Genomic DNA, 9,196 nt, shown 5'->3' with positions numbered 1-9,196 from the left:
CATTCATTTCTGCTCTGATTTTTGTTATTGCTTCTTGTCTGTTGGATTTGGGTTTCAGTTGTTGTTGCTTTGCAAGTGTCTTGAGTTGCAATGTTAAGTCATTTACTTGGGCTCTTTCTAATTTTTTAATATAGGCACTTAGAGCTATAAACTTCCCTCCTAGGACTGCTTTTAACATGTTCCAGAGGTTGTGTTGTGCTGTATTGTCCTTTTCATTGAATTCCAGGAATTCTTTTATTTCTTTCTTAATTTCTCCTTTGACCCACTCGTTGTTTAGCAGTGTGTTGTTCAATCGCCACGAGCTCATGTGGTGACTAGGGCTTTGTCCAGTGTTTATTTTGAGCTTTATTGCATTGTGGGCTGATAGAATGCATGGAATTATTTCAATTTTTTTGTATTTGTTGAGGTTTGTTTTGTGGCCCAGTAAATGGTCAATTTTTGAAAAAGTTCCATGGGGTGCTGAGAAGAAAGATGTCTGTTAGGTCCATTTGATGTACAATATCGTTTAATTCAAATGTCTCTCTGTTTATTCTTTGTCCAACTGACCTGTCTAATGGAGACAGTGGGGTATTGAAGTCCCCTACTATTACTGAGTTAGGGTTAATCTGTGTCTTAAAGTCCTGTAGTGTTGTTTTTATGAATTTGGGTGCACCAGAGTTTGGTGCATATATGTGAAGAATTGTAATATCTTCTTGGTTAACTGTTCCTTTTGTCAGAATGAAGTGACCCTCCTTATCTCTTCTGATTACTTTGAAGTCTATTTTGTCAAATATTAGAATTGCAACCCCTGCTTGTTTCTTAGTGCCATTTGCTTGGAATATTCTTTTCCATCCTTTTACCTTAAGGTAGTAACTGTCCTTGAAGGTGAGATGGGTTTCTTACAGAGAGCAAAGAGATGGATTTTGTTTCTTAATCCATTCACTTATCCTGTATCTTTTGACTAGGGAGTTCAGTTCATTGATATTTAAGGTTATACTGAAAGATGTATATTGGTTGCCATCATTTTGATTGCTGTTTGTGTTTTCTGTCTAATTTTCTGTTTCCTTAATTATACCTTTATTCATTTTCTTTCATTGCCCCTGGGGTATAGTTGTTTCTCTGCTCTCTATATTGCTTCAAGTATTCTCTGAAAGGCTGGTTTTGTGGACATGCATTCTTTTAGGCTATTCGTGTCATGGAAGATTTTTCTTTCCCCTTGAACTATAATAGACATTTTTGCTGTGTAAAGTATTCTGGGCTGGCAGCTATTGTCATGTAGAACTGGAAATACCTTGGTCCAGGCTCTTCTGGCTTTCATAGTTTGCATTTATACATCAGCTGTAATTCTGATGGGCTTTCCTTTGTATGTGACTTGCTTTTCTTTTGTTGATTTCAGTATTCTCTCTTTGTTCTGCATATTTAGTGTTTTTGCTATGATTATACCATGGGGAGTTTCTTTTCTGATCCTGTCTATTTGGTGTTCTATGTGCTTCCTTCATTTGTATGGGGATGTCTTTCATTAATTTTCAGAAATTCTCTTCTACAATCCTGTTTAAGATCTGTTCAACAGCATTAACCTGAAATTCTTCTCTTTCCTCTATTCCTATGATCTGTAGATTTGGTCTTTTCATGGTGTCCCACATCTCCTGCATATTCCGTTCCTGTGTTTTTAAAAATTTTCCATAATCTTTGCCTGAGTGATCCATTTCTTCACCTTTATCCTCCAGTGTTGATATCCTGTTTTCCATTTCGTTCATCCTAGCAGTGAGGCTTTCCCCTGTTGTTTCAAGTTGGCTTATTGAGTTTTGCACTTCCTTCTTCATTTCTGCCTGAGTTTTCTTCAGTGTTTTCTATCTCTTTTGAGAATTCATTCAGAAATGTATCCCTATCTTCTTTTAGTCATTTGTTTGTTCATGTGTTCTTTAAATTCTTTGAATTCCTTGATCGTGCTTATGATTGTTCTTTTAAATTCAGTGTCCTGGGTTATCTCTAGGGGGTTTTCCTTGTAGAACTCTTCTACAGGATTGGTGGAGTTTGGTGGGGACATAGTGTTTTGACTTTCCATTTTATTATTCTTTCCTTGTGATTTTGGCATGTGAATTTCTTTTGTTGTTTATGATTCTGATATGAGAATGAAGTTGAAGTTTGCTTCTGTTTGTATTATTGAGGTGCCTAGGTCCTTTCCTTATTGGTTATGTAAAGCTGGTTGGTACAGGGTTCATGTTCTCTTGGGTTTTATTTTGGAGGGAACCGATGGCTTCAGATGAGCTATTCAGGGGTACCCACAGAAGCCCAATTCAGGTCAGGTACACTCAGGCTTCCTTCACCACATGGAGGTAGGATCCAGGGGCTCTCAGGTAGTCCCCTGTGTTCTCAGGCCCTCTGCCGGGGGGGGGGGCAAAGGGAGGCCAGAACTCAGCACTCTCTGGTGGTCTGCTGAGATCAGAGCCACTGATCTCAGCAATGGAAGTTGAAACCCACCTGCTCAGGCTGTCTGCTAGGATCTCAGCCTTAGCCTACCAAAGCCAGATCTGCTCTGGGGCCTCACGAAATCCCAGGAAGGGGAATAGGTATGGTGCTATTATGGGAAACCCACCACCATGTAGAGGCAGAATCTGAGTGCTCTCAGGCAGTCCCCTGCATTCTCAGGCCCTCTGCCAGAGGGAGGCCAGAACTCGGTACTCTCTGGTGGTCTGTTCCTCATTTTTTTAATATACAAGAATTTCTGGGAGGAAATTTTAAAATATGTGGCACATCAGGTTGTTCTTGTATGAAAATCCTGATACTTGTCACACCAAAGCCTCTGACGTGTGCTTATTACAGGTGTAAAAGAGCACCTACAGCACAACTCAACATTGAAATATTCCCTAATCTCAGAACAATGGTTCTCTAAAGGCACTCCTCTGGCCAGAAGACCGGCTTTTCTCAAGTAAGCTGGTTTTACCTTTTCTGTAATTCAGGCATGCAACATGCTTCTCTGTGCAATAAACATGAGATGGATGAGGCTGGTGGAGCACGGTGCCAGCATAACGTTTCACGGTAACTTTTGGTAAGTAGTAGTACATGCCAAAATAATGATAGACCAAATAAAGCAGAATCTTAGTTCTCAATCACATACTGAAAGTCTTTTACATCCCTGATTCACAGGTTTGTTTATACCATCCCCACCACAAACGCAAGGTGTTCTACCACATTATGATGGTTGTGGTGTTTCTAGGGAATAAGGTGTTTTTAAGCTCCATTGTAGCCTTACTCGTAACTGTTATGTACATAACCCATGATTAACCAAAACGTCATTATGTGGCTCCTAACTGAATGCATAATCCATTTTCAGGCAACCAATGGGAGGCTTGGAACTTCTCATTCCTGCCACGAGGAACCAAAACAAAATAGCCAGACATAGTGGTAATTCCTTTAATCCCAGCACCCAGAAGCAGAGGCAGGAATACCTATGAGTTCAAGGTCAGCTTGGTCTGTGTATCCTGGAACTGGAGTTATGGGCAGTTGTTAGGCACCACATGGGTGCTGCGATTCAAACCCTGGTCCTCTGTAAGAGCAGCCAGTGCCCTTAACTGCTGAGCCACCTCTCCCACCCCTCATCCTTTAATCTTGAACCTTTCTTTATCTCTATTGTCTATAACTAGATGCACACCCTTATGTCTGTTTTTGTTTTGTTTTAATTAGTCTGACAGAGTATCTCTTTCAACTTCCTTGATTAGTTTTTTTCTCATTGATTGTACTTTCTGATTTGTTCCCATCATCTATCCACTGGCTGTTTTTTAAATTTTTCCTTGTCATCTTTATTTTAATTTGGGTTGATATTTTCCCTTTCCATCCCTCCTCTTTCTGCCCTTTCAGTGGATATGCTAGAATGTATAGTATGCAGGGCTGGAGAGATGGCTCCACAGTTAACATTTATTGCTCTTGGAGAGGACATTGGCTGATTCTCAGCAGTTCACAGGCAGCTCCCAACTGCCCTATAACTCCAGCTCTAGGGGATCTGATGCCTCCATGGGCACCTGCAGTCATATGTACACAGGCACACAAATAATTAAAAATAGGGGCTGGAGAGATGGCTTAGGGGTTAAGAGCACCGACTGCTCTTGCAGAGGACCCGGGTTTGATTCCCAGCACCCACATGTCAGCTACGAACCATCCTTAACTCCAGTTCCAGGGGAATCTGAAGCCCTCTTCTGACCTCCACGGCATTGCACGACATGGGTGCACTCACATACATGCAGGCAATACACAAATACACATAAAATCAAAATAATATATAAATTTTTTTAAAGTTAAAAATAAAACCAGGTGTGGTGGTGCACACCTTTAATCCCAGCACTCAGGAGGAAGAGGCAGACAAATCTCTATGAGATCAAGGCCAGCCTGGGCTATATATTGAGTTCCAGGTGAGCTGTGGCTACAGGGAGACACTGTGTCCAAAAAGGAAGTCAGGAGAGGGAGGACGGTGGGAGTTGGGTAGTATTGGGGGGAGGGTGGGGATAATGGGGGCACTGTGACTAGGGAGGGAGGGAGAAGGGAGGCTGTATGGGAGAATAAAAGAGTAGAGATGAGTGAATATTAGGGGGCTAGAGGGAAAAATGATGCCCTTGAAACCCTATGAGAAATGCACACATGGTATCTGAACATTAATGCATATGTATACCTGGGAGCTGCTTGGCAAGGAACACAGTGCCAGACAGAAGAGACTTGAAACAATGGAGCAGGAACTGAGCTGGAAGCCTTCTAACTGAAGTTTGGCTATCATGGCGGTAGATGATGATATGCAAACTCCCAAGGGAGAGGAGCAGTCAACCTTCCAACCCAACCCTAAAGTATAATAACCATAACAACCAGCATGGCAAACTACCTCTATTGGTGCAGTAGTGGTGCTGTTATCTGCAGGGCAATCAACAGCTGTCTAATTGGACTTAAAGCCCTGTCAATGGGAAGGAACTCATGGGTGGCACTGTAAACTCAGTCAAATACACATGGCAGGGGAGGACATAGAGCCTAGAGAAAACCCTATCTCTTCCATATCTCAAGACAAAAGAAACTTCTTACTATGTGCTAAATATCAATCCTTCTATTTGCAGACAAGCATGCTGTACAGCACTCATTAAAGAACCTTCTTTTTGCAACAGATGGAGGATACTGCAGAACTGCACACCTGGTCAGACACAGAGAACATATGTTTGAGAGATGCTCAGTACTAGGTGACAGATCTACAGTTGAACCTCTACAACTATGGCTCATGGAACATAGCAGAATACGAGGTAGAGAGAAAACTAACATATCCCTCAACTCTCACCAGTAAAGCTTCCTTACACAACAGAGTTCGATGCACACAGAAGGCCACAACTGGCCAAGTTTTAACGAATAAGAGACTGTAGAGTGTATGATAGTACTCCTATATGGAACCTCACCCACCCACTGCTCAGGGACTATTGCAGAAGAAGGGGTGGAAAGATTATAGGAGCCAGGGCTTGTTTGTGAGCACAGGGAAGCAGAGGCTTCCAGGGCACTGGAAGCTTGCACATGTGAACATGTATCAATAGTGGCATCAAGCACAGGACCCATGTCAACTCAAACAAGAGCCCAAATTGGAGGAGAGAAATGGGTTGCAGGCCGGCACTAGACTGAGAACTATTCGAGACTGATTGCTGCTGGGTGAGGAAGAGTAGGACTTACATACAATCATTAGATGAGCTGACCAGCCTCCAGTGGATGTGTTTACACTGAAGGACATTTAGATACAAATGTCTGAATGAATAAGACTTAAAACGCATGGCAAAACACATGAGGCTTGGTGCGGGAATGGGGGAGGCATGGTTGGGGGAGGGGGTCTAAATTTGATTAAGAACTGTTGCATGAAATTACAAAACCTCAATAAAAATATATTTTAAAAAATCAAAAGGAATATGATACTTGTGCTAAAAAAAAGGACAATTTTCGTTCTGCCTTCCTCTCAAGCAACACAAAAATAAAGTGTCTGTTCATGCCAGCTGCCCCAACTTTATACTAACATCTTACAGAATTTTATTATTGTTTTTCACTGGCATGTTTACCATTTCCACTGTCACTGCTCCTTGTAATTCGGGCCAACATGTCATTTTTTCATGGTTCCTGAATGGCATCTTTTGAAGGTTCCTTTAGTGAAAATCATTGGTGGTAAATATCCTTAGCTATTATTTATCTTTGAATGAGATTATTTTTGCTTTTAACTCTTGGAAGATTGTGTTGCTGGACACTCCGTTATAAGCTGACAGCAGTATTTTCCCTTCAATATTTGGAGATCCCAACCTGAAATCCCAACTGGACTCCATTGTATTCTAGCTGACGTTTCTATCCAGCTCCCACCTCCTGCTCACATGCCTGCTAACCAATCCCAGCCAGGCAGAACCAGTCCTATGAAGGCTGTACCTGTATTTCAGGAGGTACATTGTTTCTACAGTACTGAAAAACCTACAACTAACTATCCAGGTAGCATGTCCTCTTCCAGCTACACAAAATGGAGCCCTTTACTTCTGCAACTCTGAGAAACTTGTTTTTTTCCTATCCAAAACTTAGAAACTTTTATTTAACTGAAAACCTCTGTTAACTGACCTGCCCCTGATCTGTTGTAACTATGGTGATCTGATGTAACTATGGTTATTGACATTGCCCCTGGCATGATGTAATTGTGGTTTTAAGCTTTATAAACTCTGCCCTGCTACTCCTTGGGGTCAAGAGTTGTTTTGGGTGTTAGCCCTTGCTCAACTGCTGGCTAGTAAAGAATTCTTAATTCAACTATCACTATGTACTATGTGGCATTCCTCTGTGTTGCAGAGGAATTATACAATCCATTCTCTTGACTGTGGTGTTAACACTGAATCAGGAATCTGTGTAAGTAACTTACTTTTAAAATTCTCAGATCATTTTAGGATTGTCTCTTTGTTGTTCTGAGGTTTTAATACAATGTGTATAGATTTCATTTTATTATCCTGCTTAGAATTTATGTGGCTTTATAAACTGAAGTTTGGCATCTTATCAGATTTACTTTCTAGTATTGATGCGCACACACACCTTGCTCTATCATCTCTTTTGGGAACCCTTCTTAGAATGTTTTCCATGAGCTCCCTCCACCCTCCACATTCTTTTTTTTTTTTTTTTTTGGTCTTTTTGAGACAGGATCTCTCTGTACTCCAGCTGTCTTGGAACTCACTATGAAGACCAGGCTGGCCTTGAACTCACAGAGATCTGCCTGCCTCTGCCTTCTGAGTGCTGGGATTAAAGGCGTGGGGACCATGCCTGGCTCATCCTCCACATTGTATTGTTCATAGTTTACGTCTCATTGTTTTTCCTGTGCTGCATTCTGGCTGAGTTCTTCAGAGTTACTTTCCAGTTCACCATTTTACTTTTAGCCATGTCTAATTCACAGTTTAATTTGTTCAATAGGTTTCAAATTTCACTTGCCCTTCTCTAGAAGTCACACTTTCAAAATGACCTTAACTTTGAGCATCATGTTTTAGACTCTTTTAGTGTCTATAAAACATCAAACACTAATCTTACCATGCATGCTAGAACCAGACTGCCTGGCTTCAAATCTAGACTCTGCCACTTATAAAATAGATGAGTTTCCTCCTGTTGAACACTGAGGGAAATGATAATTCCCATCTCTTGGTTACAATCTGTACAGTTATTATCGTATTTTGGATCCCACAATTGCCATAACTTAGTTCTAGTTGGTCTGATTCTTTTAAAAATATTTTATTATTTTTATTTTAGGTGTGTGAGTGTATTGCCTGCATGTGTGTAAGTGTACCCATGTCATGCAGTGCCCATAGAGGTCAGAAGAGAGCATGGGATCCCCTGGATCTGGAATTATGGACAGTTGTTAGCCACCATGTGGGTGCTGAGAACTGAACCTGGGTTCCCTGCAAGAGCAGCCAGTGCTCTTAACCACTGAGCCATCTCTCCAGCCCCCATTCATCTGATTCTTTAATCTGACATCTTTACTAACTCTTCCTGATGGAGATCCACTTTCTCATAAGGTACATGCCCAGTTTCTACTGACACAAATCAGAACAATGGACTTACAGTTTTATCTTTATTGCTGTTTGTCATCGTATACATAGTCCAAATACCCAAATTATGCCTGTCCTTTCCTGTGTTTGAGAATACTCAAAGGCTGCCTTCGGAGACCAACAGGGAGGGGGATTTGAATGAGCATTTCACGAACATTTATGCTGTGACTTGGGAAGTCAGCATGAGGTTCAAAAGCAGCCCAGAGTCATGCAGGAAATAATTTTTAAGCAATCTTTACATTGAAAACCAAAATGTGCATCAATAATTAAATGTATCCAGAGCTGCTATGGGGCAAATGATGTTAATATTTCAGTCTTTTGTGGCTAATTTTGGCTTTTCATTACCAAGAAACTATTATCTTTGGCTATAAGCATTGTTTTTTTTTTTTTTTTAGACTAAATATCGTTGCTTCCTCCAAATATCCCTCCTGTTCAAACAGCCATACATCTGTAACTTGTTCATTATTTCTTCATTTTGGCCAAGATGACTTGAAGAAGTCTATACTATGTAAGTTTTCTTTGTGGTATGTTGACATTTTTATAGTCTAAATTTCTCATGAATTCTTAACAGAAGAAATATCCAATTATTCCCTTCCCCATTTTCCATACCTAGGCTCAAGGGACTCTTTACTAATAGAATATAATGAGAGGAATCAGGGCTTTAGTCTCAGACGCTAGTGGCCCTTCATGGTTGATTTTTGATTGGCAGGCATTTCCCAGCCCCACCATTGGAAGATATTTAGGTAAAGATGGATTTATCCTTAGTCATGCAGAGATGAGAAAAATAATCTCCTTTGTGCTTGCAGATTCCTCATGGGGTTAGTGTAGGTGCTGGGTAAGAGCAAAAACACTCAAGTCAGATTTCTTCATGTAAGCCAGCCTCAAAAACAGAAATGTGACTTTGTTTGGTTTTTGAAGGTTTTACTTTATTATTTTTAATTGTGTGTGTATATGTACATGAGTGCAGGTGCCCACGGAGTAATGACCTGAATCTGGAGTTACAGGTGCTTGTGAACCACCTTCTGTGGGTGCTGAGAACCAAACTCGGGTCCTCTGGAAGTGCAGTATGCGCTTTTAACTGCTGAGCCATTTCTGTAACCTCTTGTTTTTGGTTTCTAGACAGGGTCTCACATAGCCCAGGCTGGTATCCAACT

Source organism: Nannospalax galili, unplaced genomic scaffold (genome assembly GCF_000622305.1).
Source record: "Nannospalax galili isolate Female #2095 unplaced genomic scaffold, S.galili_v1.0 scaffold14, whole genome shotgun sequence".
NCBI classification, from domain to species: domain Eukaryota; kingdom Metazoa; phylum Chordata; class Mammalia; order Rodentia; family Spalacidae; genus Nannospalax; species Nannospalax galili.
Note: the sequence above shows the minus strand (reverse complement) of the source record.